Genomic DNA, 9,287 nt, shown 5'->3' on the forward strand with positions numbered 1-9,287 from the left:
CCTCCCTCCGGCTTTTAACTCTTCCTGCCCGGCGGACACACACACCTCGGAGCTCTCCCGCCGTCGCCTCTCGGGCAGGGGCGAGAGCGGGCGGTAATAACAACAGTAATAACGACAATAATAACGACGCCGGAGCCGGGCGGGGGTCGGAAGGGCGTTTGTGTGGAGGTGCCGCTGCCGCGCACACCCACCCGCCTCCCCCGCCGGCAGTGCCCGCACCGGCGCTCAGAGCTGCCCCTCCCCGGTGCTCGGCCCCGCAGGCGCCCGCCCCCCGCCCGCTCCCTCCTCCTTTTGTCCGCCCCCGCACCCCAGGGTGCGCCCCGAACCCCGGCAGCCCGCCCGCTGCCGTCATGCTGGGAGGCCGGCCCGGCAGCCCCGGCGAAGGGCCGCCCCGTCGGCGGGGGAGGTGACGAGGGGAGCCCCGGCCGGGCTTGCCCTGCGCGCCGCGGTCTACTCGAAGGGAACCAGCCCCGCGGCATGAAACGCTGTATTATTTCTCGTCCAACGGAAAGAGTTAAGGGGGGCGGGGGAAGGCGGGGGGCGCGGGGGAGAGATGCGACCGAGCGGAAACGCTGCGCGCAGGCAACCTCAGTGAACCACAGAAAAAGAGAAAGTGGCAACAAAAACAAGGGCAAATTGAACGCTCCTCGGGGACTGCCGGTGCAATAACAGCGCTCGGACACGGAGGGGACACGGCGCTGCCAGTGACCTCCGCGCCGTCCCATGCGCGCTCCCCGGGTGGCGGGGACTCGCGCGAGGGAAACACGCGCGGTGTGGGCACGGGAATGGGGAACGTCGCCCCCCGCCCGGCCCTGCCCACCTGGCTCCCCTCCTCCGCACGCCCGGGGGGCGGTGAGTCGCGTCCCGCTGGCAGCGCCCTCCGCGCCGCCCCGCTCCCGCCGCGCTCGGCAGCCGGTGCTCGGGGCTCCCTCCAGCCCTCGGCTGGCACAGCACGAAATACCATGGTAGGTCGGGTTAGAAAAAACATTCAAGTGAATCGTGCGCATCCGAAGGGCGCTGGTATCTAAACACCAAACATAATGATTTTATATATACATATATATACACACACATATATATATATGTATGTATATATATTTGTTCCCGTGCGTCCTCCCAAGGTTTCTTTTTTATATATAAAAGATCCAACACAGATTTCATTGAATAAATCTGAGATCTCCAGGTGCAGACGTTTGAATAGTCAGTGCCAGAACCCCATGTTTTCCTTTCCAGCCGATTTTGCTTGGATCAGGCTCAAAAACCGAGTGAGTCTCGTGGTTTTGTTTACACTGAATGGGGAGGATAGGAACGGTGCCATGGGGCCGTCTTTCATTAATATACAGTGAGGATTTTGTCTAAATTACTGCTATGAATTTCACAGTACACGCTTTCAAAAGCCGTCTCAGGTGGCCTGATGAAACGTGATAGCGCCTCTGCAAACAGATCTACTTTCTTAATAAAAAAGGAAGGTGGGGGGGTGGAGAAATCCCCTCAAAATAAAAAAAAAATGTACACCTTCATAACAGCGACAACAAAAAATAAAGCTTGAAATGGAGTAATGTCGTTTATTTAAAAAAAAAAAAATCCCAACAAAAAACAAACAACCAACTTCGTTCCCCAACTCTTCCCACCCCCTCCCTTGCAGAGTGAGATTGTTTTGTCTGGAAAAAAATCCAAAGTATAACAAGGGGAGAACAGTTAGTGCTGATTTTCATTTGCATAAATTTTCATATATTTTGGTGAAAATAATAGACTAGTGGAGAGCGGGGCTTAGTGGAGTCAGTGCAAAGGAAAATCTTAACATGGATCGTTTCGCTGGAGTTGAGAACACGCTTTTTTCCCCCTGTCACCTTATTAAAATCAAAAATTAAAAAAATTTCTCTAAATCCTGGAAGTATGATCGGTAAGTGTTTTACGTTTTTTTATCTACTTTTGTTTGCTTTAAAGTCTTCTGGATATATATTTTCAAAACCTTAGGACAAGACAGGGAAACCTATGGCAACTGCCTGGAAGGAAACAGGCTGGAAAAAAAAGGGAAAGGGAAAGGAAAACAAAAATCCCAACAGCAACAAAAAGCACCTTAGTGAAATATTACATTAAAAGCATGAATTCATTCCAAAGCTCAAGGCAGCAAAGCAATTCTTCAGAGCTGGAAAGTCTTTCTGGTTACTACTTCACTTTTCTGGGCACTGTTAATTATTGTAACACCAGGACTCGGGGAGGCGGGGGGGGGGGGGGGGGGGGGGGGGGGGGCCGGGGCCGGGCCAGGGCGCGGGGGACCCGAGCACCTGCCGGCGCAGGGACGGGCGCGGGGGGAGACAGGGGAAGGTGCGGAGCGGCGGTGCACGCAGAGGGTTAATATTGTAACTAGGGAACAGACTGTTAAGCACAACATCTAGAGCTCTGTAGTGAAAGTCCATCAGAAAGAGTATAATCAATCAAAACTAACCAGGACATCCCTTCATTTTATTCTCCAAGGAGATTGGGGCTGCAGGATTACAGACCAGATTTCACTTTGTTTCTCTCTCTTGACAGTCTTGCCTGTCTCTCTGCTTTCCCCGAATCCCGTCCAATTGAGAGGTGTAGTCTAATGATCTGAAACTCTTTTATAGCGTTTAGGTCAGTGTGATAAAAAATGTGATAAATAATGTAGGATTAAATTAATAGGCCAGATACTGCTCCTGAAAACTTTATCGAGGCTTAAATATCCCAATATATGACTTTATTATTTTAATTTTACTGTGTTATTTGCATATTTTTTTCCTTCCCCCCTCTGTTGCTGCTCTTTTGGACACACAATAGCTGGTGATCATTGTAATTTCCTAGAATTAGTTACTTCTTTGGAAACGGTCGATAGCCAAATCAATAAAATGGCTTGTAAAACTAGGGAGGTATAGGTTTCAGTTTGGGAGGGGGAGGAAGAATCGCTCATTTTCCACTTCTTGTTGACGTGCCCAGCGTCTCTTTTGACTGGGGTTAACTCTGTGTGCTCCATCGGAACAGATGCCGTATAGAGCTGCTCCCTCAAGATCATTTGTTTCCTTGATGGGGGAACATTTCTGAGCAGAACATATTGGTTGCCATAGAGAAAGAAATAAAAGGAAGAACACTAGTCACATTAAGCTATATGTTTGTGCACTGGGCTTTAGATAAAAGGACCCCAGTTCAAGCCAGAGAGAGCGGGGCCAAACCAGAGCTTCTTAGCTTCACTAAAACTAGCTTTATTTTGTTTTGGACTTTTACGGTTGAAACATGTAGGCTAATTTTATTGGCTGTAGTTAATTTTATACGATTCGGCTTGTGAGCAAAACCAACTTCGGCCGAGCTCCGCCGGGCGCCGGCCGCCCGCCAGGGGGCGTCCTGCAGCGCCGCCGCCCGTCGGGCCCGTCCCGGCTCCTCACGGCCCCGCGGCGGGGGCGCCGCGGGCACCCCCGGGCACCCCCGGGCAACCCTGGTCCCTGCGCTCACCCCCGGGCACCCCCGGTCCCTGCGCTCAACCCCGGGTACCCCCGGTCCCTGCGCTCAACCCCGGGCTTCCCCGGGCCCCACAGTCCGGCACAGGCCCGCCGCCGGGACACCCCGTCCAGGGGAGACAGCCCCAGAACTCCCGAGACTGACGAGGCGGCGCGCAGGGGGAGAGGAGCGGGGAGCCGCGGATTGAGAGCCCGCCCCGAAAGTGTTCCCGTCGGTTACGGTACCTCCGACGGACCCGGGGCCTGTGAGGGAGGGAGAGCGGTAATTAAACACAGGCACGGGCACGCGGCTCGGGGCAACCTGGGGTGCCACACTTTTTTTTTTTTCCCGAATAAGGCGCTTAAACCTCTGGAGATGCAATAAAACTACTCTTTTTTTTTTTTAAACATAATTTAATATTTAATCGCCGCATTAAACCTGGAAAAGTGGGTTCTTCTCTCTCTTTCTCTTCTTTTTTTTTCTTTTCCCTTTTTTCTCCTCCCCTCCTCAAGCTGGCCACTCCTCCCCCCCCGCATCCCTTCCTGACTTATCTGTCCGCGGGAGCCAGCGGCAGAGGCAGCGCCGGACTCCTCCCGCCCTGCTCGCACACCGGGCACAAGTTGTCGCCGTTCGGGACACTCGCAGACGTGATCCTCAGCTAAAAACAACAGCATCCACGGCGACCACAACTTAGCTCTACACAGCTTGGCTCCCTTCCCGAGCACGTGTACTCTCAGCCTTGTGCCCCTTTTCTCCGCTTTCCTCACCAAATGGTTGCAAGAAAGGATGAAAGTGATAAATTTAGGGGAGTTTTGGTTTGTTTTTTTGTATTTTTTTGGTAGTATTCCTGCTTATACACGTCTGTTTCTCACTGCCGTCCGCCAGCAGGATGCTGGGCAGGGGCGGACCCGCGTGGCTGCAGCATCCTTTAACGCACCTGCAAGGGGAATGTCCCAGGCAGCCCCCGGACGGGGAGGGGGGAACTGCTGCCACGGGGTGGGGGTTTTGAAGCCACTTTGTTTCCCCGCGCTGGAGCCCCAGCAGTTTCCGTGCGACTGGGAAAGTTTTATTTCTTGCCTCCATGAAGAAAAGACCAATTGGAACCCTGGAAATCGCACAGCCCATAAATATGATAGAACCTGGCAAGATGATCTGCCCGCCTAAAAACCTAACACAAACACACACACCAAAAAAAAAAAAAAAAAAAAAAAGAGAGAGAGACACACACACAAAAGTAATTAAAGAGAGAAAACGACTGACAAGAAATTACACTTTTCATTTAAAGTGTTCGTGGGTCTTCATTTGGAAAACGGAGTCAAATCTCCGTGTGTAGAGACCTTGAGGGAAAAGGGTTGAGATATTTACATGAACAAAACTTTCCACCTACCGCGTTTGGCGCAGTAAGCACTAGCAATATTCCAGACTAGTAAAACACATTCCAGAGCGCAGTTCTCTTCAGAAACGTGGTGGCTTGCTTGAGATTTGCCGTAGTTTAGTGAACATTTCTCTCGCCTCTGAAGGGTTTTGGAGTTGAAAGCTCAGCATCCCGGGGTCGGGATTGAGCGGATTTCCCTCCAGCTTTCCTCTGTCCCCCCTCCCCCCAACCCTCCAAGCGTAACCTGCGTTATATTTTAAACAAAATAGGAGTTAGCAGCTCGGCTGTTCTGCTGTATGCCCGCACTAGTTAGCAGCAGCAGCAGCCTGCGAGATACCGCAAGCGAAGTGAAAAACTAACGCTAAAACGAGCAACAAGTTAATTCGGTAAAACTTAAACTTTGCTGACTGCCTTCGGAAGAGTCTGGTCCGGCCAAGATTGTTGGCTCCATGCTTGCAACGGCACCCCAATTGTTTCATGGCTAGGCTTCGCGAACATTTTTTTCACATCCTTCTTTTAATAAATGCCTATTTGTCCGAATGGACGCCTTTGGAAAATGGATGTAGACGCAATACTGTCTTGGAGGTAGGGAAATGAAAGTGTTTACCGTATTTAGTATTCATTTACTTATAGTGGGAAATGATTAGGTATGTACTAATATAACCGTGGAGACCAACTGCCTAATTAGCATTTACAAATTAAAATGTTAAACATAAAGACATATTCCGTATACAGTCTGCTATATGTAAAACACATTCGTGCATAATACGGCAGTCAGCTGCAAACGTGAAGTTGACTGGCTTCCAGATATGTAGCGTTCTTGGCTAACGTGAGCTGCTCTGGGTTTTTCAAGCTTACCCACGCTGTAGTTCATAGTTCTTATGACCACCTTGATAGCTGCACTAGGGATATTACACTAACCAATCTGGAGAAAATAGGAAAATACACAGATTACTTTTAAAGTCTGACGATAACAACGATAAACACAATAGGCGGGCAGATCATTTATCCATACCTTTTATTCTGAAGGCTTCACTCGGAACCTTATTTATTGTTTTGAGCATAACAAAGCATTTCGGGTTCTGTAATAAATTAGAACAATAATACAGAACTGCACATGCAAAGCAAGATAGCTTTTAAAACAGGAGTCCTTTCTTTCCCAGCTGCATAATTTTGATATTACCCAATGTGTCGTGCTCAGGGTTCATCTCACATAGACTGTAATGAGAGTCGCCAAATGAATGGAACAATCTATCTGTTGACTTGAGCTCAACGTAGACATATTACATATGATGGAAACCTAATGCTCCCACCGATGTTAAAATCAGGGGGATATATAGTTCCAATCCAGACCCTTGAACATGTAGATTTTTATTTATCAGAATAACTGTGCATGTAGCAACATAAAAAGGGGATTTACAAGTTGGAGTCTTTTAAAAGAGACTGTGAAAACCTTAGCCCTGCTTTTATTAGACATGATATCATTCCGATTTGCGTGCTTGCCATCTCAATGGCTTTTCACATGTAAAAAAAAAAAAGATCCATATGCATTACATAGATTTTCTTTTACGCACATAAGGACTGGCAGTCTCTTAGTGGATAAGAGGGTGAATAATTGTGATACACCAGAAAACAGTTCGTGCAGTTTGGCAGCTCTGGTTATTATTATTAGATTTTTTGACATTTGAACTTGTCTATTGTCTAAGGAGCTCAGTGCAGATTGCAGTAGGTCAACCTTAAGGCTGCTCTTTTTGGCATTGCACACAAACATGCACACGCTGTCTGTTCTCCTTGTGTGAATGCAGCAGCTACAGTTTTATCGTGCCTTTTTTTTTTTTTTAATGCACATCTATTTATATTTATCTAATCCGCTTGGGGTTTTCACGGTCGTGTGATTAGTTTGTACGTGCCTTCATTTTACACCCATTCCTCCAATCTATATATTTGCCTGATGTTGGATACTTTTAAGTACTTTACAGCAGTATAATTCCAGCATCCCGACGTTTGATAAAAGGGACTTCAGTAGCCCTGGGATTAAATGACGTATTTCCCTGCAGCTTCGCTCAACTCCATCATGACTCCTACAGTCAAAAGTTAACGTTATTCATCATCTCCTTGCATTTATTTCCTCCTCCCCTCTCTAAATTCAGTCCCACCACCCTACTTCTGAAACGATTTCTTGCCGCCTGCTAGGAGCTGGGGTGGGGGGGGGGGAGAGAAGTGTGGGAGGTGGAGGCTGGGACCCGAAAGCCCGGAGGGGAGCCCGCCGCCACTTTGCGTCCCCGGGGGCGGCCCCGGCTCCGCCGGCCTTTCTGCGGTCGCGGAGCGGGCCGCGGCCACGCGGGGTCCCGGAAAACGCCCTCCCGGGCGGGGCGACGGGAAAGAAGGATGCTTCAAAGAAGGAAAATGCGAAATAGGGGTGAATCACCCCAGGGTGGGATGGAGAAGGGGAGCGGGTAAACTGGATCAAACCCGGTAGGAGAGTCAGTTTGCACTGGGAAAACCTAGAGATTGTGTCTAAATAACTTTTCCCTGGAGTAATTTGCACCTCTTGGTCTTTCTTCTCTCGTTTGGTTAGTGCTGTTTTCTCATCTGCCAGGGTGAAGGCACTCAGGCCGAACAACAGTCCATCTCTTCTTCTAGCAGTCTGTCATTTAAAAATGTATCTATATGCATGTATAAGTGTGCAGATATATAGGCATACTTACATCCAGGCATGTACAGAAGCATATACATCTGGATTTCTTCCTCTCTTCGCTCCCCTTTTCCCTCTTTAACAAGCGCCTGATAACGCATTTAAGGCTTGTTATTTGAACTCTCAGATCAGCATGCAGAAATGTAATTGCAACGTTTTTCATCAGAAAGAAAAGGAGGAAAGGGGGAGGAATTCCCCCCCAGCCCCTCACACACAGACATCCAGTGCTCGGTAATCGCTGAGTCATCGTATTGGGGGTCAGTGGGTAAACATGAAGGACAGAGAGAGCAGCAGCTTATTAAAAACCTCGGCACAAACCTCATCCCTCCTCATCTCCAGCCTGGAGATCCCTCCCCTCCTTCTTCCCCTGGATTTATTAATCCGGACTTGGAATAAAGTGGTCGAAGTGCGACCAGAGCCTTTTTGAGGTTGCATGTCCTCCTCAGGTGCAGTGTGACCCGCTTTGTTCCGGCGGGGTGGAGGGAAGAAATTCAACATTAAACTGCTATTTGGGCTGTCAATGATGTGCGTCGTTTTGTGGGGGAGAGGGGAGAAGGAGGAAAGGGGGAAACACTGGCCAGTTCACTTAAGGATGCAAAGAAAGGGAGAGCTTTCTCCAGGGCTGGACTCTGATCTGGGCATGTTTATTCCTGTTTAAACGCTATTGTTCCTGTCAGCCTTTGACATAAACAGAAGGGGCGGGGGGGGGGTGGAGGGGGGGTAGGGGGGATGGGGGTGGGGATGGGGTGGGGAGGGAGTTGAGGGGGGTGACTGGAACAAAGCTGCTCACACCCCAGCAACCCTCAAAGATAGAGGAATACTTTCTTTTCTTCCCTTTAAAAATGTATGACCAGACTTTCTGTTTGAGGTTGTTTTCTGGGTCCCCCCACTCTCCCTGTGAACTGAGCAGAGTGTCTGGCAGTGATTCACTTACCAGGGCCCATTTAGACAGGCACATGTCCGCCCAGGTGGGTGCCAGGGAGCCTTGCAAGGACAGTTTCTTGGGCCCATGGGCTGCCAGAGGTTTGAAGGAGTAGGCTTAAAATCAGTTTGCAGCAAGGCCTGCAGTGGGAAACAAAGAGGCAGAAATGTTGGGAGCCTGAGGAGAGCCTGAAATACAGAGAAACATTGAGCTTCCCAGAGATGTTTCTGCTTCTCAGTGGGGGACAGAGCAGGATCCTTTTTGGGCTGCCTCTGTGCATTTGAGGGCTGGACTGTACAGCCCACACTGAATCAGAGGCATTGTGTGTAAACAAATAAGTGCACATTGTTTTGAGATGCTGCTATTGTATTTGGGGCTGGGGGGAGGAGAGGGTAATATTTTGTGTGTGTGTATGCGTGCTGGCCTGTGCGCTTTCAAAAGGTGAGTGCAGATTGCAATAGTTGCTGCTCTGTTTTTGTTTGTCAAACAGGGCCCATCTCTTGGGAGAGGGGCATGTGGCGGATCCCAGCCCAGGATTACATTAATCAAAGCATTATTTCCCCAGGGATGTGCAGCACAAATGATAGTAAATCCTAATAAAATTGGATCGCTGAGAAATTGAACGCTTAAAGTAATCTGCTCTGCCTGATAAAAACTTCAAATTTATAAGATATGCATCCCCACCTCCAAACACCTTAGGTATCATCACTATGTGTGCATTATACATCTATCTGTAGGAGAGAAATCACTGCTCAGTTTAGCAGGCCCATCACTATTGAATATATACATAGATATAAATGTGTGTGTATGTGCATGCACACGTATATTGCACACACACACAC

At 49.1% G+C, this 9,287-nt stretch overlaps 2 long non-coding RNA genes across 5 annotated transcripts in view; one reads left to right on the plus strand and one right to left on the minus strand.

The window, feature by feature from the left end:
- Positions 1-1,656: 1,656 nt before the first annotated feature.
- The window catches only part of LOC113946120, a 39,669-nt gene continuing 32,038 nt past the window's right edge, over positions 1,657-9,287 (plus strand). Inside the window, exon 1 of the long non-coding RNA XR_003527300.1 lies at positions 1,657-1,903. This is a non-coding gene — a long non-coding RNA (uncharacterized LOC113946120). The remainder of the gene's footprint in view (positions 1,904-9,287) is intronic.
- LOC113946156 overlaps positions 4,263-9,287 on the minus strand; it is a 7,043-nt gene continuing 2,018 nt past the window's right edge. For 2 of the 4 annotated variants that reach the window (XR_003527323.1, XR_003527325.1), the window contains exons 2-4: positions 8,458-8,585; positions 4,841-7,612; positions 4,263-4,621 (exon numbers count right to left, since the gene is read on the minus strand). This is a non-coding gene — a long non-coding RNA (uncharacterized LOC113946156). Of the gene's footprint in view, positions 4,622-4,840; positions 8,245-8,457; positions 8,586-9,287 lie in introns of those variants that run through there. The other 2 variants (XR_003527328.1, XR_003527321.1) reach the window with 2 other exon arrangements.

This window comes from Corapipo altera, unplaced genomic scaffold, assembly GCF_003945725.1.
Source record: "Corapipo altera isolate COAL_440 unplaced genomic scaffold, ASM394572v1 0, whole genome shotgun sequence".
Taxonomy (NCBI): domain Eukaryota; kingdom Metazoa; phylum Chordata; class Aves; order Passeriformes; family Pipridae; genus Corapipo; species Corapipo altera.